The sequence below is a fragment of the Gorilla gorilla genome, chromosome 14 (assembly GCF_029281585.2).
Source record: "Gorilla gorilla gorilla isolate KB3781 chromosome 14, NHGRI_mGorGor1-v2.1_pri, whole genome shotgun sequence".
In the NCBI taxonomy this organism is placed as follows: Eukaryota; Metazoa; Chordata; class Mammalia; order Primates; family Hominidae; genus Gorilla; species Gorilla gorilla.
The window spans coordinates 74,892,131-74,918,445 of NC_073238.2; the positions used below are offsets into that span (position 1 = coordinate 74,892,131).

At 39.8% G+C, this 26,315-nt stretch overlaps 1 long non-coding RNA gene across 1 annotated transcript in view; it reads right to left on the minus strand.

Annotated features, from left to right (window-relative positions):
- Window positions 1-24,903, minus strand: part of LOC109029366 (uncharacterized) — a 60,301-nt gene extending 35,398 nt beyond the window's left edge. The window contains exon 1 of the long non-coding RNA XR_008670740.2: window positions 24,755-24,903. This is a non-coding gene — a long non-coding RNA (uncharacterized lncRNA). The remainder of the gene's footprint in view (window positions 1-24,754) is intronic.
- Between the last annotated feature and the right edge of the window lie 1,412 nt (window positions 24,904-26,315).

A 26,315-nucleotide genomic window follows, 5' to 3' on the forward strand; every position in this document is an offset into this window, starting at 1 on the left:
ATTTTATGAATATTTTCATTGTTTTTTATAGGTATCTAGTAAAAAGTTGTTTGTATGTATTTTGAATAAAATTTTAGCTGACCTTCTTGTTTGTTTATCTATATTTTCAAATAGATCTAGGTACTGGTATATCCTCCAAAAAATTAAAACCACACACACATACATGCCTAAAACAGATTGGTTGCTGATTCTAAATGCCTTGCTAGATGTCCACTTATTTTATACTTTTATTATTTTTAAAAAGTTATTCTTCAAAATAATGTTTAAAAGCCAACATGCACACAGTTTAACCAGTAAGTAAAATGATATACCCTGCCCCACTTCTCAGCGTCCAGTCTTACTCAACAGGGATACCAACTCAGCTCTTTTTAAGTCTTTGGTAGATAACATTTCCCAGGCTCCTTTGCAATTATTTGCAGCCAAGTTATTGAGTTTAGGCCAGTGGAATACGAGTAAAAGTGATGCAAGCCACTTCCAGGCCCATCAAAAATTTCCCCGATATTATTCCCAATTTCCCGCAAATGGAGGGGACTCAGGGACCTAAAATAATGGATCCTTGAATCACTGTTTGGAGGAGAGTTGGTCTCAAGAGTTGCTGTTGGACTGATGCATCAATGATAAACTTATTGTGCCAAAACACAGAGATTTAGGGATTTTTTTTTATAGCAGTTAGCCCACCCTGACTAATAGATATTTCTTGATCTACTGCCTTTTTTTGGTTTGTTTACTGTATATCCTCTAGTAGCTTGCCAAAAAAATAGAAAGATACATGGTAGGTAACATTTCTAAATAATTACATTTTTGAAAATGTCTTTTTAAAATTCTCACACTTGATGCAATAATTTGACTGTTTGAAATATTTCTTCAAAATTTCAAAGACATTTCTTTAAGCTTTCAATATTGCTTTTTTCTTTCCCTTTGTTTTCTCTGCAATCTCTTTCTAGAAATCCTTTTACTCATATCTGGAACCTCTGGGCCTTATCAGCTTGTCTTATCTTTCTTGCTTTTAATCTATTTGTCTTTTGGTTCAACTTTCCTTATCTCTCTATCATCTTTAGCTCCCAGCTCTTCTGCAGAATTATTTCTGCTGTATTATTTTTAATTTCCAAGAACTATTTTTACCTTCTGATTATTTCCCTTCATCTTTTTCATGGATACAATACACAATATCTTTTCTCTCCTCTCTCAAAGTGTTATTGGTAATTTTTGAAAAACTTTTTTTTCTGCTTTGTTTATGTGCTCTAGATTTAGTTCTTGTTTCTTTCTTTTTCTCACATCGGAGAATTTCCTCATATACCTAGTGGTCCTTGGATGTTTCTTCATATTTAAGAGTGAAACTGTGAAAAGCTGACTAGTTTTTAATCAGCTTTTGTTTCTTAAATATTTGGCAGATTTTTCTAAGGGACTTAAATACTGGCAGATTTTTCTATGGGTCTTCAAACAGTATTGGTGATCAGGGTATATTCAACATGCTTGGATGCCAGATTGTTTTCCCTGTAATGTTTCAGCCATTTTTATTCCACCAGAAAGAGCAAGTCATGAATTTTTTGCCTCTGCTATTATGCAAGAAAATTCAAAATCAGTTTCTAAAAATTTACCATCAAATTTAAAACAATGTTGTCCCAGGTTGAGTATTGTATGTCTTTAAATGTAATCAAAAAAGAGTAGAGGTTTGCTTCACGGTGATGCTTTGTTTTAAAAAGTCTTGCCAATCATGATGGCTTCACTAATATCCTAAGAAACAAAACACATTCATGTGGAAACAACATATAGGTAATTTTAAAAAATCATAGCCAGCTTCATTGCTAATATTAGTAGATGTAAATTCATAGTTCACAAAGTCTTATTCATAATTTTGATTTATTTTGACCAACTTGGAGTCAGATCTTGGAATCACTGTTTTGACTTCCCTATGTGAAGGGAGTAGTGGAAATGTTTTCACTGCTACTTTATTGTTCACTTGTATTTATATACCTAGTATTACTTTTGATCAGTGGTTTGTTTGTAGGATCCTTTTAAGCTAATTGTTCATTTTATGAATGTTAGTTAATGCTAGATAATATAATATCCATTAAACAATATGTTATAACTGCAATATGTGGCTATAAGTTGAAATTTGACAGGAGAGAAAGTGCCACTGTCAATGCCTCCAAGTTCGAGAATGTCACACTGCCTTTAAAATTCCTTTCATATTATACCTCTCAAGCATCCACTAGACAGAGTGGGTGAAGGTGCCAGCATTGTTCTCTGTGTTGCATTAGCAAAGTTTAATTTCCTACTTATTTTTTATTTATTTATTTATTTTTATTATTATACTTTAAGTTTTAGGGTACATGTGCACAATGTGCAGGTTAGTTACATATGTATACATGTGACATGCTGGTGCGCTGCACCCACTAACTCCTCATCTAGCATTAGGTATATCTCCCAATGCTATCCCTTCGCCCCTCCCCCCATCCCACAACAGTCCCCAGAGTGTGATGTTCCCCCTCCTGTGTCCATGTATTCCCATTGTTCAATTCCCAACTATGAGTGAGAATATGCGGTGTTTGGTTTTCTGTTCTTGCGATAGTTTACTGAGAATGATGATTTCCAATTTCATCCATGTCCCTACAAAGGACATGAACTCATCATTTTTTATGGCTGCATAGTATTCCATGGTATATATGTGCCACATTTTCTTAATCCAGTCTATCATTGTTGGACATTTGGGTTGGTTCCAAGTCTTTGCTATTGTGAATAGTGCTGCAATAAACATACGTGTGCATGTGTCTTTATAGCAGCATGATTTATAGTCCTTTGGGTATATACCCAGTAATGGGATGGCTGGGTCAAATGGTATTTCTAGTTCTAGATCCCTGAGGAATCGCCACACTGACTTCCACAATGGTTGAACTAGTTTACAGTCCTACCAACAGTGTAAAAGTGTTCCTATTTCTCCACATCCTCTCCAGCAGCTGTTGTTTCCTGACTTTTTAATGATTGCCATTCTAACTAGTGTGAGATGATATCTCATTGTGGTTTTGATTCGCATTTCTCTGATGGCCAGTGATGGTGAGCATTTTTTCATGTGTTTTTTGGCTTCTTTTGAGAAGTGTCTGTTCATGTCCTTTGCCCACTTTTTGATGGGGTTGTTTGTTTTTTTCTTGTAAATTTGTTTGAGTTCATTGTAGATTCTGGATATTAGCCCTTTGTCAGATGAGTAGGTTGCGAAAATTTTCTCCCATTTTGTGGGTTGCCTGTTCACTCTGATGGTAGTTTCCTTTGCTGTGCAGAAGCTCTTTAGTTTAATTAGATCCCATTTGTCAATTTTGGCTTTTGTTGCCATTGCTTTTGATGTTTTAGACATGAAGTCCTTGCCCGTGCCTATGTCCTGAATGGTAATGCCTAAGTTTTCTTCTAGGTTTTTATGGTTTTAGGTCTAACATTTAAGTCTTTAATCCATCTTGAATTGATTTTTGTATAAGGTGTAAGGAAGGGATCCAGTTTCAGCTTTCTCCATATGGCTAGCCAGTTTTCCCAGCACCATTTATTAAATAGGGAATCCTTTCCCCATTGCTTGTTTTTGTCAGGTTTGTCAAAGATCAGATAGTTGTAGATATGCGGTGTTATTTCTGAGGGCTCTGTTCTGTTCCATTAATCTATATCTCTGTTTTGGTACCGGTACCATGCTGTTTTGGTTACTGTAGCCTTGTAGTGTAGTTTGAAGTCAGGTAGCATGATGCCTCCAGCTTTGTTCTTTTGCCTTAGGATTGACTTGGCGATGCGGGCTCTTTTTTGGTTCTATATGAACTTTAAAGTAGTTTTTTCCAATTCTGTGAAGAAAGTCATTGGTAGCTTGATGGGGATGGCATTGAATCTATAAATTACCTTGGGCAGTATGGCCATTTTCACGATATTGATTCTTCCTATCCATAAACATGGAATGTTCTTCCATTTGTTTGTATCCTCTTTTATTTCCTTGAGCAGTGGTTTGTAGTTCTCCTTGAAGAGGTCCTTCACGTCCCTTGTAAGTTGGATTCCTAGGTATTTTATTCTCTTTGAAGCAATTGTGAATGGGAGTTCACTCATGATTTGGCTCTCTGTTTGTCTGTTATTGGTGTATAAGAATGCTTGTGATTTTTGTACATCGATTTTGTATCCTGAGAATTTGCTGAAGTTGCTTATCAGCTTAAGGAGATTTTGGGTTGAGACAATGGGATTTTCTAGATATACAATCATGTCTTCTGCAAACAGGGGCAATTTGACTTCCTCTTTTCCTGATTGAATACCCTTTATTTCCTTCTCCTGCCTAATTGCCCTGGCCAGAACTTCCAACACTATGTTGAATAGGAGTGGTGAGAGAGGGCATCCCTGTCTTGTGCCAGTTTTCAAAGGGAATGCTTCCAGTTTTTGCCCATTCAGTATGATATTGGCTGTGGGTTTGTCATAGATAGCTCTTATTATTTTGAGATACATCCCATCAATACCTAATTTATTGAGAGTTTTTAGCATGAAGTGTTGTTGAATTTTGTCAAAGGCCTTTTCTGCATCTATTGAAATAATCATGTGGTTTTTGTCTTTGGTTCTGTTTATATGCTGGATTACATTTATTGATTTGTGTATATTGAACCAGCCTTGCATCCCAGGGATGAAGCCCACTTGATCATGGTGGATAAGCTTTTTAATGTGCTGCTGGATTCGGTTTGCCAGTATTTTATTGAGGATTTTTGCATCAATGTTCATCAAGGATATTGGTCTAAAATTCTCTTTTTTGGTTGTGTCTCTGCCCAGTTTTGGTATCAGGATGATGCTGGCCTCATAAAATGAGTTAGGGAGGATTCCCTCTTTTTCTTTTGATTGGAATAGTTTCAGAAGGAATGGTACCCATTCCTCCTTGTACCTCTGGTAGAATTCGGCTGTGAATCCATCTGGTCCTGGACTGTTTTTGGTTGGTAAGTTATTGATTATTTCCACAATTTCAGCTCCTGTTATTGGTCTATTCAGAGATTCAACTTCTTCCTAGTTTAGTCTTGGGAGAGTGCATGCATCGAGGAATTTATTCATTTCTTCTAGATTTTCTAGTTTATTTGCGTAGAGGTGTTTGTAGTATTCTCTGATGGTAGTTTGTATTTCTGTGGGATCGGTGGTGATATCCCCTTTATCATTTTTTATTGAGTCTATTTGATTCTTCTCTTTTTTTCTTTATTAGTCTTGCTAGCGGTCTATCAATTTTGTTGATCCTTTCAAAAAAACCAGCTCCTGGATTCATTAATTTTTTGAAGGGTTTTTGTGTCTCTATTTCCTTCAGTTCTGCTCTGATTTTAGTTATTTCTTGCCTTCTGCTAGCTTTTGAATGTGTTTGCTCTTGCTTTTCTAGTTCTTTTAATTGTGATGTTAGGGTGTCAATTTTGGATCTTTCCTGCTTTCTCTTGTGGGCATTTAGTGCTATAAATTTCCCTCTACACACTGCTTTGAATGTGTCCCAGAGATTCTGGTATGTTGTGTCTTTGTTCTCGTTGGTTTCAAAGAACATCTTTATTTCTGCCTTCATTTCCTTATGTACCCAGTAGTCATTTAGGATCAGGTTGTTCAGTTTCCATGTAGTTGAGCAGTTTTGAGTGAGTTTCTTAATCCTGAGTTCTAGTTTGATTGCACTGTGGTCTGAGAGATAGTTTGTTATAATTTCTGTTCTTTTACATTTGCTGAGGAGAGCTTTGCTTCCAACTATGTGGTCAATTTTGGAATAGGTGTGGTGTGGTGCTGAAAAAAATGTATATTCTGTTGATTTGGGATGGAGAGTTCTGTAGATGTCTGTTAGGTCCACTTGGTGCAGAGCTGAGTTCAATTCCTGGGTATCCTTGTTGACTTTCTGTCTCATTGATCTGTCTAATGTTGACAGTGGGGTGTTAAAGTCTCCCATTATTAATGTGTGGGAGTCTAAGTCTCTTTGTAGGTCACTCAGGACTTGCTTTATGAATCTGGGTGCTCCTGTATTGGGTGCATATATATTTAGGATAGTTAGCTCTTCTTGTTGAATTGATCCCTTTACCATTATGTAATGGCCTTCTTTGCCTCTTTTGATCTTTGTTGGTTTACAGTCTGTTTTATCAGAGACTAGGATTGCAACCCCTGCCTTTTTTTGTTTTCCATTTGCTTGGTAGATCTTCCTCCATCCTTTTATTTTGAGCATATGTGTGTCTCTGCATGTGAGATGGGTTTCCTGAATACCATCTGATGGGTCTTGACACTTTATCCAGTTTGCCAGTCTGTGTCTTTTAATTGGAGCATTTAGTCCATTTACATTTAAAGTTAATATTGTTATGTGTGAATTTGACCCTGTTATTATGATGTTAGCTGGTTATTTTGCTCGTTAGTTGATGCAGTTTCTTCCTAGTCTCGATGGTCTTAACATTTTGGCATGATTTTGCAGCGGCTGGTACCGGTTGTTCCTTTCCATGTTTAGTGCTTCCTTCAGGAGCTCTTTTAGGGCAGGCCTGGTGGTGACAAAATCTCTCAGCATTTGCTTGTCTGTAAAGGATTTTATTTCTCCTTCACTTATGAAGCTTAGTTTGGCTGGATATGAAATTCTGGGTTGAAAATTCTTTTCTTTAAGAATGTTGAATATTGGCCCCCACTCTCTTCTGGCTTGTAGAGTTTCTGCCGAGAGATCCACTGTTAGTCTGATGGGCTTCGCTTTGTGGGTAACCCGACCTTTCTCTCTGGCTGCCCTTAACATTTTTTCCTTCATTTCAACTTTGGTGAATCTGACAATTATGTGTCTTGGAGTTGCTCTTCTCGAGGAGTATCTTTGTGGCGTTCTCTGTATTTCCTGAATCTGAATGTCGGCCTGCCTTGCTAGATTGGGGAAGTTCTCCTGGATAATATCCTGCAGAGTGTTTTCCAACTTGGTTCCATTCTCCCCGTCACTTTCAGGTACACCAATCAGATGTAGATTTGGTCTTTTCACATAGTCCCATATTTCTTGGAGGCTTTTTTCATTTCTTTTTATTCTTTTTTCTCTGAACTTCCCTTCTCGCTTCATTTCATTCATTTCATCTTCCATCGCTGATACCCTTTCTTCCAGTTGATCGCATCGGCTCCTGAGGCTTCTGCATTCTTCACGTAGTTCTCGAGCCTTGGCTTTCAGCTCCATCAGGTCGTTTAAGCACTTCTCTGTATTGGTTATTCTAGTTACACATTCTTCTAAATTTTTTTCAAAGTTTTTAACTTCTTTGCCTTTGGTTTGAATTTCCTTCTGTAGCTCGTAGTTTGATCGTCTGAAACCTTCTTCTCTCAACTCGTCAAAATCATTCTCCGTCCAGCTTTGTTCCATTGCTGGTGAGGAACTGCGTTCCTTTGGAGGAGGAGAGGTGCTCTGCTTTTTAGAGTTTCAAGTTTTTCTGCTCTGTTTTTTCCCCATCTTTGTGGTTTTACCTACTTTTGGTCTTTGATGATGGTGATGTACAGGTGGGTTTTTGGTGTGGATGTCCTTTCTGTTTGTTAGTTTTCCTTCTAACAGACAGGACCCTCAGCTGCAGGTCTGTTGGAGTTTGCTAGAGGTCCACTCCAGACCCTGTTTGCCTGGGTATCAGCAGCAGTGTCTGCAGAACAGTGGTTTTTCGTGAACTGCGAATGCTGCTGTCTGATTGTTCTTCTGGAAGTTTTGTCTCAGAGGAGTACCCTGCCATGTGAGGCGTCAGTCTGCCCCTACTGGGGGGTGCCTCCCAGTTAGGCTGCTCGGGGGTCAGGGGTCAGGGACCCACTTGAAGAGGCAGTCTGCCCGTTCTCAGATCTCCAGCTGTGTGCTGGGAGAACCACTGCTCTCTTCAAAGCTGTCAGACAGGGACATTTAAGTCTGCAGAGGTTACTGCTGTCTTTTTGTTTGTCTGTGCCCTGCCTCCAGAGGTAGAGCCTACAGAGGCAGGCAGGCCTCCTTGAGCTGTGGTGGGCTCCACCCAGTTGGAGCTTCCAGGCTGCTTTGTTTACCTAAGCAAGCCTGGGCAATGGTGGGCGCCACCCCCCAGCCTCGCTGCTGCCTTGCAGTTTGATCTCAGACTGCTGTGCTAGCAATCAGCGAGACTCCGTGGGCATAGGACCCTCCGAGACAGGTGCAGGATATAATCTCCTGGTGCGCCGTTTTTTAAGCCCGTCGGAAAAGCGCAGTATTCAGGTAGGAGTGACCCGATTTTCCAGGTGCTGTCTGTCACCCCTTTCTTTGACTAGGAAAGGGAACTCCCTGACCCCTTGTGCTTCCCAAGTGAGGCAATGCCTCGCCCTGCTTTGGCTCGCGCATGGTGCGCTGCACTCACTGACCTGCACCCACTGTCTGGCACTCCCTTGTGAGATGAACCCGGTACCTCAGATGGAAATGCAGAAATCACCTGTCTTCTGCGTCGCTCACGCTGGGAGCTGTAGACCAGAGCTGTTCCTATTTGGCCATCTTGGCTCCTCCCCCACTCCTACTTTTTTTATAAAGCAGTTTTTATAAAAATTGCAAGTTCTAATATTGTCTTCCATCACTCCTATGGAATGTTTTCATGTCTGCTCTGGAGACGAGTCCACTCTAAACCATTGCTCTTCATGGTATGGTCCACATACCAGCTGATTGAGCATCCTTCAGAAGACTCCTAGAAATGCAATATTCAGGCCCCTCCCCAAACCCACTGCATCAGAATCTGCAAAGCTAGATATCCAGGATAATCATACATACATTAAAGTGTCAGAAACACTGAACTAGAATAAACTTCTGTCCCAGGTGGTAGAAGCCTGGATGTTGGCATTCTGAACACAGGGTCGGGGCTTGAAGATTCACCTTCCTTGTGCAGTCTTCCTTTTAATGCTCTTGCTTTCAGCTCTACGACTTACTCTCAGCAGAGGCTCTGTCCAGTGTTTCCCAAACCACCACCTTTTCCTGGTCAATTTCTTCAGAAATGGAATTTGCATAGAGGCATCATGGTTTTTTGAACCTCAGTGCCTTCACACAGACTTTTTCTGGTTTCCTCTGCCTGACATTTTTTCTCCCTCCTTCTCTCCTTCACATTGCCAACCCCTATTTGTCCTTTCAAGACCCAGTTCAGGTGGCAGGTCTCAGAAACATTTTCTCTGGCCCAACCCCCTCACCATCCCTTACCAACACAAACTCATGAACAACAGAAATGCCTCTTTGGGGTCACTTATATTACCCCATGTTTACCTCTATCTTTTCATAGGACTTAGTAATTGCTACTTTATCTCTATCTTCAACTAAACTGTAAGCATTTAATGGCCTTTACTTCCCCAATACTCAGCACAAGGCCTGGCACATATAGGAAGTTCTCACTATATATCTGTCAAATAAAAGGATGTGTCTGGGGCCCAGTGCAGTGGCTCACACCTGTAATTGTAGCACTTTGGGAGGCCAAGGCAAGCAGATCACTTTAGGTCAAGAGTTCAAGACCAGTCTGGCGAACATGGTGAAACCCCATCTCTACTAAAAATACAAAAATTAGCCAGGTGTGGTGGCACACACCTATAGTCCCAGCTACTCAGGAGGCTGAGGCAGGAGAATCATTTGAATCTGGGAAACGGAGGTTGCAGTGAGCCGAGATTGTGCCACTGCACTCCAGCTTGGGCAACAGAGCGAGACTCCTTCTCAAAAAAAAAAAAAAAAAAAGAAATGTGTTTGAACCAACATGGAACAGCTTTCTTCATCTACAGTTGAAGCACAAATATCCTATAAAAGTGTCTTCATTTATGTCCCAGCAGTATGGAGAATTTATCCAGCCTTCTTTTGCTCTGGGCAGCATTTCTACCATCTCTGGTTTCTGATTTGATATCTCATATCTACAGCTGCTCTCTCAGCTTGAATCTTTTGGATTGAAACCAGTTAAGGGCTGGGTGCAGTGGCTCATGCTTGTAATCCCAGCACTTTGGGAGGCCGAGGTGGGTGGATCATGAGGTCAAGAGATCGAGACCATCCTGGCCAACATGGTGACAGCCCATCTCTACTAACAATACAAAAATTTGGCCGGGTGTGGTGGCATGCACCTGTAATCCCAGCTATTCAGGAGGCTGAGGCAGGAGAATCACTTGAACCCGGGAGGCGGAGGTTGCAGTGAGCTGAGTTCGCACCATTGCACTCCAGCCTGGGCAAAAAGATCAAAGCTCCGTCTCCAAAAAAAAAAAAAAAAAAGTCATATGTAGGAAGCTGAAACTGGATCCCTTCCTTACACTTTATACAAAAATTAATTTGAGATGGATTCAAGACTTAAATGTTAGACCTAAAGCCATAAAAACCCTAGAAGAAAACCTAGGCAATACCATTCAGGACATAGGCATGGGCAAGAACTTCATGTCTAAAACACCAAAAGCAATGGCAACAAAAGCCAAAATTGGCAAATGGGATCTAGTTAAACTAAAGAGCTTCTGCACAGCAAAAGAAACTACCATGAGAGTGAACAGGCAACCTACAGAATGGGAGAAAATTTTTGCAATCTACCCATCTGACAAAGGGCTAATATCCAGAATCTACGAAGAGCTTAAACAAATATACAAGAAAAAACCCCATCAAAAAGTGGGCAAAGGATATGAACAGACACTTCTCAAAAGGAGACATTTATGCAGCCAACAGACACATGAAAAAATGCTCAACATCACTGATCATCAGAGAAATGCAGTCAAAACCACAGTGAGATACCATCTCACACAAGTTAGAATGACGATCATTAAAATGTCAGGAAACAACAGCTACTGGAGAGGATGTGGAGAAATAACGCTTTTACACTGTTGGTGGGAGTGTAAACTAGTTCAACCATTGTGTAAGACAGTGTGGTGATTCCTCAAGGATCTAGGCTAGAAATACCATTTGACCCCGCGATCCCATTACTGGGAGTATACCCAAAGGATTATAAATCATGCTGCTATAAAGACACATGTATACGTATGTTTATTGTGGCACTATTCACAATAGCAAAGACTTGGAACCAACCCAAATGTCCATTAATGATAGACTGGATTAAGAAAATGTGGCACATATACACCATGGAATACTATGCAGCCATAAGAAAGGATGAGTTCATGTCCTTTGCAGGGACATGGATGAAGCTGAAAACCATTATTCTGAGCAAACTATCACAAGGACAGAAAAGCAAACACTACATGTTCTTACTCGTAGGTGGGAAATGGACAATGAGAACACTTGGACACAGGGTGGGGAACATCACACATCAGGGCCTGTCATGGGGTGGGGGGCGGGGGGAGGGATAGCATTGGAAGAAATACCTAATGTAAATGATGGGTTGATGGGTGCAGCGGGCCAGCATGGCACACGTATACCTATGTAACGAGCCTGCACATTGTGCACATGTACCCTAGAACTTAAAGTATAATAATAAAAATAAATAAAAACCAAAAAAAAGAAGCCAGTTAAGCTGCCTACCTTTCTTTTCCACATTGACCCTGTATGCTAATTCCTGACATAATTTCAGCACCAAAGAGCATACTTTTGTCATTTCAAGGATGTAGTAGAAATGAAATCATAAATGTTATCTTGGAGAACTGGCTTTTTTACTCAGCATAATTCTCTAGAGGTTCATCTAGTTATTACATATATCAATAGCTTGTTCCTTTTTGTTGCTGAGTAGTATGAATGCACCATATGTTTAACTCTTCATCCATTGAAGGACATCCCCTCCCCTCCCCTCCCTTCCCCTCCCCTCCCCTCCAGTCCTCCTCCCCTCCCCTCCTCCTCCCCTACCCTCCCCCTCCTCTCCCCTCCCCTCCCCCTCCCCTCCCCTCCCCTCCCCCTCCCCTCCCCCTCCCCCTCCTCTACTCTTCTTTCTTTTCTCTTTCTTTCTTTCTTTCTTTCTTTCTTTCTTTCTTTCTTTCTTTCTTTCAGGCTATTTTTCAAAGTGACTATCATTTTACATTTTCATCAACAATATGCAAGTAATTCCATTTTTTCATATTCTTTCTAGCATTTGGTGTTGTCACTATTATTTATTTTAGCCAATTTGATAGATCCATAGTGATATCTAATTGTGGTTTTAACTTGCATTTCTCTGATGGCTAATAATGTTGAACATCTTTTCATGTGTTTATTTACTCTCTGTGTGTTCTCTCCGGTGAAGTGTCTCTCCATGTATTTTGCCAATGTTCTGATAGTATTTTTTTTTTTTTTTACTGTTTAGTTTTGAGAGTTCTTTATATATTCTAGATAGAAGCTCTTTGTCAGGTATGTGGTTTGCCAATATTTTCTGCCAGTCTGTGACCAGTCTTTTCATCTTTTAATGAGGCCTTTCACCAAGTAAATATTTTAAAATTTGGATAATGTTCAATTTATCAACTTTTTTTATGCATTATGCTTTTGGTATCAGGTCCAAGGAGTCTTTGTGTAGCCCTAATTACTGAAGATTTTGTTTTTTATTAAAAGTTTTGTCATTTCACATCTTAAATTTAAATCTATTATTCATTTCAAGTTAATTGTTTGAATAAGATATAAGACTTAGGCCAAGTTTCTTCATGTTTTCTTGAACTTATGGCTGTCCATTTGATACATTGATGGGTGCAGTGGGCCAGCATGGCACACGTATACCTATGTAACGAGCCTGCACATTGTGCACATGTACCCTAGAACTTAAAGTATAATAATAAAAATAAATAAAAACCAAAAAAAAAAGAAGCCAGTTAAGCTGCCTACCTTTCTTTTCCACATTGACCCTGTATGCTAATTCCTGACATAATTTCAGCACCAAAGAGCATACTTTTGTCATTTCAAGGATGTAGTAGAAATGAAATCATAAATGTTATCTTGGAGAACTGGCTTTTTTACTCAGCATAATTCTCTAGAGGTTCATCTAGTTATTACATATATCAATAGCTTGTTCCTTTTTGTTGCTGAGTAGTATGAATGCACCATATGGTGCATTTGTTAAATGGGTCATCTTTCTTCCATTGAATTGCTTTTACACCTTTGTCAAAATGTTTTGGGCATATGTATTAGTCTGTTCCTGCACTGCTGTAAAGAAATACTTGAGACTGGGTCACTTATAAAGAAAAGAAGTTTAATTGGCTCATGGTTCTGCAGGCTGTATAGGAAGCATGGCTGGGGAGTCCTCAGGAAACTTTCAATTATGGCGGAAGGTGAAGGAGAAGCAGGCACAATTTCACATGGCCAGAGCAGGAGGAATTGGGGGTGGGGGGACACACATGCTAAACACTGTTAAAGAATCAGATCTTATGATGACTTACTATCACAAGAACAGCACCAAAGGGGAAATCCACCCCTATAATACAATCACCTCCCACTAGGCCCCACTTCCAACCTGAGGATGACAATTTGACATGAGATTTGGGCAGGGACACAGACCCAAATTATATCAGCATAATTGTGTGAATTTATTTCTGGATTCTGTATTCTCTTCCATTGATCTATTTTCTATCCCTCCATTAAGACCACAGAGTCTTGATTAATGTAGCTATATAATAAGTCTTAAAACAGAACTGATTCTTCCTGTTTTATTCTTTTTTCAAAATTACTTTAGCTATTCTAGTTCCTTTGCATTTTCATGTAAAATTTAGACTGATCTTATGCTATTTATCTACCAAAAACCTTGCTGAATTGTGTGAAACCTGCATATCCATTTGTGGAGAAGCAATATATTTACTATTTTGACTCTTCCAATCCATGAACATTGTATGTCTCTTCATTTATTTATATCATTGATGTCTTACATCAGCATTGTGTGGTTTTTAGTATACAAATCATGTATGTGTCTTGTTAGATTTACACCTAAGTAATTTTTAAAAGCTATTGTAGAAGTATCATGTTTTAAATTTCAGTATCCATTACTAGTATATAGAAATATAATTAATTTTTACATGTAGATCTTGTATCCTGCCACATTGCTAATTTCACTTATTAGTTCTAGAAGATTTTTTCTTTTGTAGAATTTGAAATTCTTTCTTCTGTAATAAAGACTGTATTATTTCTTCTTTTCAGATCTGTATGCCTTTTATTTCCTTTTCTTGCCTTATTACACTGGCTAGAAATTCCAGTTTTATGTCAAACAAGGGTAGTAAAAGTAGATCCTTGCAATTTAACATTAAGTATAATGTTAGTTGTAGGTTTCTTTTGTAGATGCTCTTTATGAAGTTGAGTAAATTCCCCTCTACTTCTATTTTTCTGAGAGTTTTAATCATGAATGGGCATTGAATTTTGTCAAATAAGTTGGTCTGCATTGATTTATTTCATTGTGTTGTATTTTTTCCCTTTGATTAATATAGTAGATTACATCAAATTGATTACATTGAATGATTTTCAAATGTTGAATCAGCCTTGCATCACTGGAATAAATCTCTTTTACTTATCATGTATAATTCTCTTTTATATGTGGCTAAATTCTAGTTGCTAATATTTTTTCTTAAATTTTTTTTGCATCTGTGTTCATGAGAGATATTGGTCTTCAGTTTTCTTATTCTGCACTGTCTTTGTCTGGTTTTGGTATATAGAGTAATACTAGCTTCATAAAATGAACTGGGAATCTTTTCTGGATTTTGGAAGATGTTGTGTAGAATAGGTGTTAATTCTTTAAATGTTTGGTGGAATTCTCCAGTAGAACCAACCATCTGGGACTGAAGAATTCTTGTTTGGTAGTGTTTAAAATTATGGATTTAATTTCTTTAACATTTATAGGTCTATTTCAAATTATCTATTTCATATTGGATGGATTATGGTAGTTTTCTCAAGGAAACTACCTTGAGAAAGGTTGAGCATCCCTCATCTGAAAATTTGTAATCTGAAATACCCCAAAATCTGAAACTTTTTGAGTACCAACTTGACACCACAGTGAAAAATTTCATGTCTGACACCTTTGCTTTGTGATGGTTCAATGTACACAACTTTGTTTCATGCAAAAATCATTTAAAATATTGTATAAAATTACCTTCAGGCTGTGTGTATAAGGTTTACATAAAAATAAATAAATTTTGTGTTTAGTCTTGGGTCTCATCCCCAAGATATTTCATTATGTATATGCAAATCTTCCAAAATTGGAAAAAGAAAATCTGAAACCCAAATTTCTGGTCTCAAGTATTTCAGTTAAGGTATACTCAATCCATATTCCCTTATTATCTTTTGTTATGTCTGGAGAGTTTTTAGTGATATCATTTGTTTCATTTCTGATATTGGTAATTTGTCTTCTCTCTCTTTTTCTTTGTTAATAATACTGGAGGTTTTTTTTCATACCCCAGTGGCACCTGGAACACCAGTGAGACAGAGCTGTTTACTTCCCCGAAAAGGGGGCTAAAGCCAGGGAGCCAAGCAGTCTGGCTCAGCGGGTCCCACCCCCACAGAGCCCAACAAGCTAAGATCCACTGGCTTGTAATTCTCGTTGCCAGCACAGCAGTCTGAGGTCAACCTGGGATGCTCGAGCTTGGTCGGAGGACGGGCGTCCACCATTGCTGAGGCTTGAGTAGGTGGTTTTACCCTCGCAGTGTGGAGGTTTGTCAATGTTCTTCATCTTTCCAAAGAACCAGCTCTTTGTTCCGTTGATTTTCTATGTTGTTTTTCTGTTTTTAATTCCACTGACTTCTGCTTTTTATCATTTCCTTTCTTCCACCTGTTTTGGGTTTATTTTGTTCTTCTTTTATCAGGTCACTGAGATGGAATATTATAGTATTGATTTGAGAATTTTCTCTTGATTCACTTATGCTTTTAGTGTTATAGATTTCCCTCTCATCACTGCTTTAGCTGTGCCACACAAATTTTGACATGTTGTATTTTCATTTTTATTCAGTCCAGTATATTTTGTGATTTCTTCATGCTTCTGACCTTTGTGATTTCAGATGGGCAATCTACTGTCATTTGAATTATTTTTCCCCCATTAGTGAGGTGTCATTTTTTTCCTAGCTGCTTTCAATATTTTTTCATTGTCTATAGTTTTCAGAAGTTTAATCACTATGTGTCTTTTCATGCATTTCTTTGGGTTTTGTCCTGTTTGGGCTTTCCCCAGCCTCTTGAATCTATAGACTTACATTTTCTGCCAAATTTGGGCAGTATTTAGTCACTATGTCTTTGAGTACTTTTTAAAGTATAAATTATTACTTTTTAAAGTACTTAGAGAAGTCTTATTTTTCTTCTCCTCCAGAACTAGGATGACACAAATGTTAGATCTTTTGTTACAGTTCACCATGTCTTTCAGGCTCTTTTCATTTATTTTTTAGTTTATTTTCTCTCTGTTGTTTAGTTTAGGTAATTTCTTTTTTTCCTTTTTTTTTTTTTTTTGGTTTTGAGACAGAGTCTCCCTCTGTTGCCCAGGCTGGAGTGCAGTGGTGAGATCTCTGCTCACTGCAACCTCTGCCTCCAGGGTTCAATGATTCTTCTGCCTCAGCTTCCCGAGTAGCTGGGATTACAGGTGCCTGCCACCACGCCCGGCTAATTTTTTTGTATTTTTAATAGAGATGGGGTTTCACCATGTTGGTCAGGCTGGTCTTGAACTCCTGAGCTCATGATCTGCCTGCCTCGGCCTCCCAAAGTGCTGGGATTACAGGCGTGAGCCACCATACCCTGCCAGATTAGGTAATTTCTTTTGTTCTGTCTTCCAGTTTATTGATTCTTTCTTTTGTCCCCTCCATTCTACTGTTGCACTCATTTTTTTTCAGTTATTGTATTTTTAAGTTATAAAGTTCCTCTTTGGTTCCTTTTTACATTTTTTATTTCTTTTCTGGGACTTTCTATTTTTCATTTGTTTCAAGAGTGTTTATACAGTTCATTGAAGTGTTTTTATGATGGCTAATTTAAAATCTTTGTCAGGTAATATTTAACATCTCTGCCATCTCACTGTTGGCATTATTGTTAGTATTTTTAGTTAAGTTTAGGGTCTTATTTTTATTTTTCATTTTTTTATGAGATGAGCTCTTGCACTCTCACCTAGACTGGAGTGCAGTGGTACAATCATGGCTCACTGTAGCCTCAATCACCTGGGCTCAAGCTATCCTTTTGTGTCAGCCTCCCAAGTAGCTAGGACTGCAGGTGCATACCACCACACCTAATTTTTTTATTTTTATTTTTTTGTAGAGATAGGTTCTTGCTACATTGCTCAGGTCTTTGTGTTATGATGAGTGATTTTCAAATAAAATCTTAACCTTTTTATATTTTTTAAATGAGACTCTGGATCTTATCTAAGCATTTTACTTTTACTATCTTTCTCTGTCAGGAAAAGGGGAGGGAATCTCTTTGTTACTGCCTGGTGGAGGTAGAAGTCCAAGTTTCCCACCAGCCTCTTTTGACACCTGGGGAAAAGAGGTGCTTCACATTACTGCTGAAACGGTGGGACTTATGATTCCTCCTGTGGTCTCTGTTGACACTGCAGTAGAGATGGCCTTATTATTACTAGTTAATGGTGAAAGCCTCCACTATCCTCTGGGCCTCTTCTGATACCACTCCAGCAGGGACAGGGAGTGGTGCCTCATTACCGCTGAATGGGGGTGGAACTACAGACTCTCAAATGGTTTCCAGCGTTACTATGAGGAGAGGGGATTTATAACCAGTCAGCAGGAATGGATGTCCTGGCTTGTTACTTGGCCTTCTCAAACAGCCCTCTGGTGGGGGTTTTGGGGCATCTAGCTATAGTGATGTGTGATTGAAAGTCTCAGCTCCTAAATCAGCCTTTGCAGGCACAAGTGAGGTTGGGGCCACAGTCTTAACTGTGGTGCTTCGCTCTTATTGTCTAAAAGCTTTCTGCCTTGCTAAACTGTCCTTTTTCTGTCTTTGGCTAGAGAGAGTAGGTTTTTGTTGTGGTTTTTTTGTTTGTTTGAGCCCACTGGCATTCCAATATTATTGGCGTCTTCAGCTCTAAGTCTGGGATATATGAGGCTAAAAGAAAATTTAGGAAACCCATCCCCATTTCTTTTCCTATGTCCCAAAATCTCTTGTTGGTCTGTCTTCTCTCTACCTTTCAGTGTCTTCTTGTATTTGTTTTACGTGTAAAGCTCAGGGTTTTAAAATTGTGTTTAACAGGACAAATAGGAAAAATACATCTACTCTATTTTCCCAGAAGCAGAAATTCAACACATTCCATTTTAAGATGAGGAAACTAAAACCTTGGGTAAGGATCTGCAGCTACTAGTGGCATGACAGAATTAGAAACCTACTTTTGCAGCACTTCATTCAGTGCTCTCATCATTGTATCAGTGAAATTTGGGTATCTTCTTGATACTGAAAGGATGTGTACCTGTGATGATGTAACAAGAGACAGTGTCATAAAAACACTGTAGGGACTGCCACTGACTCCCTGCAACTTTTTTTCTTTACTCTGTGAAGCAGTGTCATTCATCTGGGGTAATACTCAAGGTTCGTTGCCTCATACCAAGGAAATCAAGGACATGACACACCATAGTGAGATCAAGAGCAGAAGTTTAATAGGCAAAAGAAAGAGAAGAGCTCTCTGTGCAGAGCAGGGTCCTGGAGAAAAATGGGTTGCCAGTTCCCTGGTGAAATGCATGGGGTTTTATAGATGAGCTTGAGGAGGCAGTGTCTAATTTACATAGGGCCCAAAAGATTGGTCAGACCAGGTGTGTCATTTACATAGCACGTAAAGAAGCTGGCTGCTCCACGCTGATCTTTTATTATGCAGATGGGTTCTCTGCCTGGCTGGCGTCATGTTGCCTGTTCCTTTACTGTACAGGTGGTTGACAAAAGGAACGATGGAGCCTCCATGTTGAACATGCCTGGCCTCCAGGTAGCCTTTTCCTATTGACACAGCTGCTGGAATTCACCCGTGCAAGCTTCCAGCTTGCTTATCTATGTCTGCAGCTCAATTTTACGGCTGTTCTTTGTTAGAAAAGAAATTAGTTGGGGGCTGCTTTTTGTTAAAAGGGAAGCCTTACCGAGGACTCTCTTACCCTAACTGCCTAAATAATTTCTTTTTACTTCCTGTATCATCTGTACTCTTTAAGAACCTCTGCACAGTTTTAGCAGCCTCACCATGTTGCCTGTCTCCAATGATGGGTCCAGAGTTTCCATATATGAGCAGTCTGGAGGCAGGAATGTGAATTTAAAGGAGGGCTGTGAACTTATAGCTATGGCCTAGCAAATGTTCTGTTTTTACTTAATTATATATTTATAGGAGGTAGAATGGGAGATGGCTGGTGGAAATAGGAAGTGTTAAATTGCCTCAAGTCATCCAACCACCTGCCTTACGTATTTTTAAAATTTTATTTTATTATGGCGAGAACACTTAATATGAAATCACCCTCTTAAATTTTTAAGTTGTATAATACAGTATTGTTGACTATAAGTACAATGTTATACAGCAGATTTCTAGAAATTCATCTTGCTTAACTGAAACTTTGTTTGTTGATTACTAATTTTCCATTCCCCCCTTTCCCCAGTCCGTGGAAACCACTGTTCTACTCTTTGATTCTATGAATTTAACTATTTTAGATACCTCATATAAGTGGAATCATGCAGTATTGTTTTTTTGTGACCGAAATATTTCACTTAACATAACGTCTTCCAGGTTCATCGATGTTGTTGCAAGTGACAGGATATCCTTCTTTTTAAAGGCCAAATAATACTCCATTATGTGTATATACCACATTTTCTTTATCCATTCAGACAGATTTGTTTTCATGTCTTGGCTGTTGTAAATAGTGTGTCAATTAACATGGAAGTACTAATATATCTTTGAGGTCCTGATTTCAGTTATTTGGAACAAATGTTCCAATGTGGAATTGCTGGATGATATGATAAATATATTTTTAATTTTTTGAGGGACATCCATAGTGTTTTCCATTGCAGCTGTAGCATTCTGCAGTCCCAACAACAGTATGCAAGGGTTTCAACTTCCCCACATCCTTACCAACTCTTCTACAATTTTCCAATTTATATGGAACTACAAAAGACTATAGCTAACTAAATCAATCTTGAGAAAGAGGAACCAAGGTGGAGTCTTCACACTTTCTGATTTTAAATATATTACAAAGCTAAAGTAATCAAAACAGTATAGTACTCAAGTAAAAGCAGACATATAAACCAATGGAACAAAATAGAGACTCCAGAAATAAATCCATACATATATAGTCAACTCTTCTTTGAAAAGGGTACCAAGAAGACACAGTAGGGAAAGAATAGTCTCTTTGAGACTAGTAAATGATGTGGGAAAACAAGATATCTGCATGCAAAAGAATGAAATAGGACCTTTATTTTGTGCTGTACACAAAAATCAATGGAAATGGATTAAAGACTTAAGTGTAAGACCTGAAACTATAAAACCCCTATAAGAACACATAGGAGAAAAGCTTCTTGACATTGGTCTCAACAATGATTTCATGGAAACTATAGGCTGAATGTTTGTATTCCCAAATTTGTATGTTGAGACCAATCCCCCATGTGAGAGTATTTGGAGATGGGGCCTTTGGGAGGTGACTAGGTCATAAAGATGGCGCCTTCATGAATGGGAGTAGTGCCCCTGTGAAAGAGACCAGAGAGAGCTCTTACCCCTGTTGGTTATGTGAAGTTACATATGGAACACATGGAAGTAACAGTGGAAGATGGCCATCTATGAGGAAGTTGGCTCTACTAGATATTGAATCTGCTGGTGCCTTGTTGTAGGACTTCCCAGTCTCCAGAACTGATAGAAATAAATTACCATTGTTTATAAGCAACTCAGACTGTGCTTTTTTTTTAACTTTTTTAATTTTTTTTTTTTTTTTGAGACAGAGTCTCACTCTGTCACCAGGCTGGAGTACAGTGGTGCCATCTCTGCTCACTGCAACCTCTGCCTCCTGGGTTCAAGCGATTCTCCTGCCTCAGCCTCCCTAGTAGCTGGGACTACAGGCATGCACCACCATACGCAGCTAACTTTGGTATTTTTAGTAGAGACGGGGTTTCACCATGTTGGCCAGGTTGGTCTTGATCTCTTGACCTCGTGATCCACCTGCCTCGACCTCCCAAAGTGCTGGGATTACAGGCACGAGCCACAGTGCCCAGCTTATAGTATTTTGTTATAGCAGTCTGAGCATATTAAGACAATGGATAGGACACCAAAAAGCAAAGGCAACAAAAACAAAAATAAACAAGTAGGACTACATGGAACTAAAAAGCTTCTGCACAGCAAAGGAATCAACAGAGTGAAAAGCCAACCAATAGAATCAGAGAAAATATTTGCAAACCATATATCTGATATAAGGGGCTAATCTCCAAAATATTAAGAAACTCCTACATCTTGGTAGCAAAGAAACTAATAACATGATTTAAAAATGAGTTAAGGACTTGAATAGACATTTCTCCAAAGAGTACATACAAATGTCCAAAAGGCATATGAAAAAATGCTCCTCATCAGTAATCAAGAAGTGCAAATCAAAACCTCAGTGAGATATCACTTGTCTTGTTTTAAGCTATAATGATAACAATATGCTGATATGATAGCCTCTGTTAGTTTTAATTAATTAATTTAGGAGGAAGATGGGATATTTAGGTTAACATAAATTGGAGGTTATCTTTGACATCTGAAGATTAAAGAACACCTTAATGAGTAAATTTGCTTATTCTGCCCCTACTGTTGGCATCAGGTACACATCTATATCCACATAAAAGCAGAATCTGTCACTTCTGAGTTCCGCTTATCCTTGCATAAGTCTCAAGTATCAAAATTGATTTTTGAAAATGTTAATTTGAAAAACAGCAGAGGTAAGATTCAAGGATGCTTGCTCTTAGAAAAGGATTATTTATTAAAGGAAAGACTTGTCTTTTGAAAATTATTATCATAATTATCACTAAGAACCCAATTCTATATTTCTTATTAAGGCAAAATCCCTATTAGGCTAACACAAGAAGGATGTTGATTGCAGTGGGATATCTGTCTGAGTGGGGCTAAGTAATCAGCTTTGAAATGTCACTCAGAGGGAATTAGCAGGGCACAGGCTATTTTCTGGCAGATCTCAATACATTTTTTTTTAATTGTCAAGGATTTGACATTGGCCTTGCATAGGTTATTATTTTGTATAACTCCAGAAGCAATATTTAGGACTCAAAAAATTATATTGGAACAAAGAAAATAGCATAGAAGTCCAAGAAGCCACATCAACTCATTGACTATGTTGAGAGTCACTGAATCATGTACTCTTAAAGTCATTTGGTCCCAACCCACACTGGTGAGTAATTCTTTTCTGCAGTCACCTTGCTACAGTGTTTTTCCATCTCATGCCAGGAAAATTGGACACCTGCAATGACAGGACAGGCCATTTCAGTCTCTGTGTGCTGACTTCCTTGTCTTCATTTGTAGGTCTTGACTCTATTCCTCGGGGTCATGCAAGGGTTTTGTGAGTAAATAATGAGAATGCAGTTTAGCCTAAGTCATTTAAAAACATTAAAAACCTTAATACAATAGGCACTTGACATTTTGAAAGGTTACATGACAAAACTTTTAATATTCTCCAGACATGAAAATGTTGCTATAGAACATAATTGCTTCCCTAAAGTGTATCAAGTTCTAAGTAGCAAACTACAGCCACCCACCACTGAGTTTCCAGATGATAAGAAGTTGACTAGTTTTATTCACTCCCTAAGAATTTGATAAAACACTTTATCTCTGTAATTTCCACAGCTTATTTATTTCTTCATTCCTTTACTCATTCTACAGAAATGTTTGAAGGCCTAGTCTGTGACAGGTACTGTACTAAGCTCTAGGTATTTTGGGGAATAAAACAAATGTAATCCTTGCCCTTACAGTGTTAACAGTCTAGAAAGAGTATCAAAACAAGAACAGAATAGACAAGTAAATAAATATAAATTACGCTAAGTGCACCGAAGGAAACAAACACATAATACATAGTATTACGTATTGCAGAGGAAGACCTCTATTTTTATTTATTTATTTAGAGATGAGGGTCTCACTATATTGTCCAGGCTAGAGTGCAGTGGCTATTCACAGGCACAGTCACCACGTGATATAGCTCAGATCTCCTTGACTCAAGCAATCCTACTGCCTCCGCCTCCTGAGTAGCTGGACTACGGGCATGTGCCATTGTAACGCCTAATGTTCTTGCCTAGCCACGCCAAAGAATTGGTGTGGCGGCTGACTGCGGCGAGTGATAGAGACACAGACTGAGGAGAGTGGGGCTGAGGGAAGAGGCCCTGAGTATGAGGGCAACTGTGGGCCTTTGTCATTTGGGCAAAGCTTGCAGGCTTGGCACAGGGCAGTATTGTCACAAAAGGCAAAGAAAGCCTGTGCATAAGGGACTTCGCTCCATTTACCTTCCTTTTTACAGAAAAGATCTAGTTGTAGAATGGTGTTGTAATTAATACTTCCCTCAGGGGTCCAAGTTTCTCCATTTTGTAAGGAGTACTGTGGCCAGGCATTGGTACAGAAGAAAATCAGCCGCTTCTTTTTTAAGGTTTCAGGGTTGAATTTGTTCCAGTAATTCAGGATACATCTTAAGGGAGTGTCCAGTTTTGAAGGTGTGATGCCCATCTGAAATTTCAAACACAGGGATGCCCGCACCGCTGGTTAGTCCTGGGACTTGTCTTCCCTTAGGGCATCTCTTAAGTGTCAGATCCAACTGTGCTCAAAGCTCATGGCCACTTTTCCTGAGCTCTCCATCTACAGCATTTAACCATGCTTACCAGCAGGATGGAAACTTCCCTTGCCCCTGCCATGGGCCCATTGACCACTAAATGGAGCACAAGGACTGTTGGGTTTATCGTGGTCCTTCTGCCAACACATCCTACCTGTTCCAGGGTGGCAAGGCTTGGGTCAGGGGCACCACTGATGCTTGCATACTAAGGCCCAATTTATGTGGGCCTGGCCATAAAACCGTCTTTCAAGGAGAAATCTCTGAATTAGCCACAGGAGGCTTAGTAAGCTTAAAGGAGGTGGTGGATGTCCTCTAGGCCAGGGCCGAGAGAACAGCTGCTGTACTTTAGCCTTCTGTCCCCATTTGCCATCAAAGGAGTAAGCCCCTCTCTCAAGGCGGTACCAGTATCCTGTGTCCCAGTTGACTATATTTTCTTCCATCCAATACCGATTATTGAATGGTTGAAACAACAATTCAACGGCTCTAAGACCTGTGCCTATGCACCACAGATTGTACTTGAGAGGCATCAAGGAAGGGGAAAATTTATCTGGGGAGCAATGGAGGAAATGCCCTAAGGCTTCTACTATCCACATGAAAATTACAGACCTGCCTTTAAATTGTCCTGATGTGGGGGACCATACACCATGGTGGGGAACTGGCCCTTCAAAATAGCCATCAAATGGCGACACCTGCCTAAACCCTGGAGGGAACCATGAACAGGGATCTTTTGGGCACCACCCGAAGAATTAAAGACTTCTAAATAGGGAATCTTGATCCTGCCTAGCGGGAATAACCTTGCTTATGAGATTAGGAAAGAAGTCTAACTGGCGGACATTAGGACCCAGGAGGCAGGAGTCAGAAGATGTGGCTGTCTCACGCTCAGCAACCTGTGCAGGGGGAGCCTCTGGTGGGGCCATGGTCTCAACCAGGATATCTGGGAGACTAAGACGTCTGCTGAGCACTCCCGGTGTACCTTGGGACCACCACAGAAAGCAAAAGAGTTGGAACTGGTTCCAGGCCAACCGACCAACCAACGCTCCCAACCCCGAAGGGTCAGGGGTTGTTAGAGAGCCCTTTTCCGGACAGCCTGACACCTGTGTCTTTAGTCCGGTGGCCGTGCTAATCGCCTTTAAGTGGCCAACAGGTGCCCGGTTTAGCCTCCGAATTCTAAGGAAGGACAGGACAGAATAGCAAGTGAAAGAGGTCCGATCATACTCACCATGTGACGATCTAGATGTCTTTCCTGGAGACTCCTGGCTGGCTCGCCAAAATGTAACACGTAAGGTTCTTGCCTAGCCACACCAAAGAATTGGTGTGTCAGCTGACCGCAGCGAGTGATAGACACAAGGACTGATAGAGAGAAAAAGCTGTAGGCTTTATTGAGCAGAGTGAAAGTACAAAGCTTCCACAGCGTGGAAGGGGTCCCGAGTGGGTAGCCAGAGTTAGATTATACAACTGCCTTTTAAACTCTTTAAGGTGGGAAATACGTGCAGCGGGAAGATGTTACCAGAGCGAGAAAAAAAGACAACCATTTGTGACATGTCTTAGATCTTAAGGAAACCCGGAATTGCAACTTAGGTTTTATTTATTTTATGACCTCGCAGCGGCATGGCAAAGGAGACAGCATCTTACAGGACTTTACAAAGTATGTTCACAAGGAATTGGGATTGGGAGTATAGATAAAGTCCACTGGTCACAGAAAAATGGCCAGTTAACATTCTTTTTACTTTAGTTTCGGGGGAGGGGGAAGGGGAGAGAGGGAGAGAGGACACAGGGAAACTTACAGCAAAATTTTCGCTGTTTATGGCTTTCTTGGGGAAGAAAACACATGCAGAAATCCTGGTGTTAGGAATAGCTTAAGCATGTATCTTCAATATTATCCATCTAGGACCAAAGTAAGTCCTGATGCAGGAAATGACGGAGTTTCACAGCTTTCTGAGCCCTCTACTCGACCCAGGAAGCCCAGCCAGCCCCTCCTCTCACCACTGCACTGAGCTGTAGAGGAAGGCAATAGAAGAACAGCATATGTAAAGTTCCTGAGAATGGAAAAAGCATGGGGCCTTTGAGTATTGAAAGAAGGTCAGTGTGGCTGCAGAGTAGTGAGAAAGGGGAAGGGGCCGGGAGATAGTTGAGTTTTGTGAGACAGGAAATAGCCAAATCATATGGGGTCTTTGTAGACCATGGTAAGGAGTTTGGATTTTATTCTCATGCAGTAGGAAGCCAATGAATGGGTTTTAATAGAAAAGTGACATGTTCACAGATCAGGTCAAACTCATGGCAATCCAGAGTAGCCATTTTGCAGTAGGGTCTAAAATTTGCTTGTTAACTCGAAGGAAAGGCAGCCAGTAACGATCTGTGATATAAGAAGATGACTGTAGTTGTTGTGGAGAAAACCGGTTTTTGGAGTCATGTCAGTACCCAGTAGAGAAGCCTGCAAAATAGTCAATGTGAGATGGTTACACTGACTAGAATGTCAGTGGTGGAAGTGAAGAACAGTGGAAGGATTCGATGTTCATTTTCAATGTAGAAATGACAGAGAGATTGTGTTGATATGGTGTAACCAGAATGAGTATCGTTGCTGAAGTGGAGGAGTTTGGGGAGATAAGAGTGGTGGGTTGCCTTGATTGCGCGGTTTGGGACTGCCTTGTTGCTTGTGAGATGCTGGGAGATGTCTGAGAGGAGATAGCTAGCAGGAACCTACAAACCAGAACTCTGAGGAGAGGTTTTGGGTGTAAAGTTGGTATTCGGGAGCATATAAATGGAATTTAAAGTCATGGGAA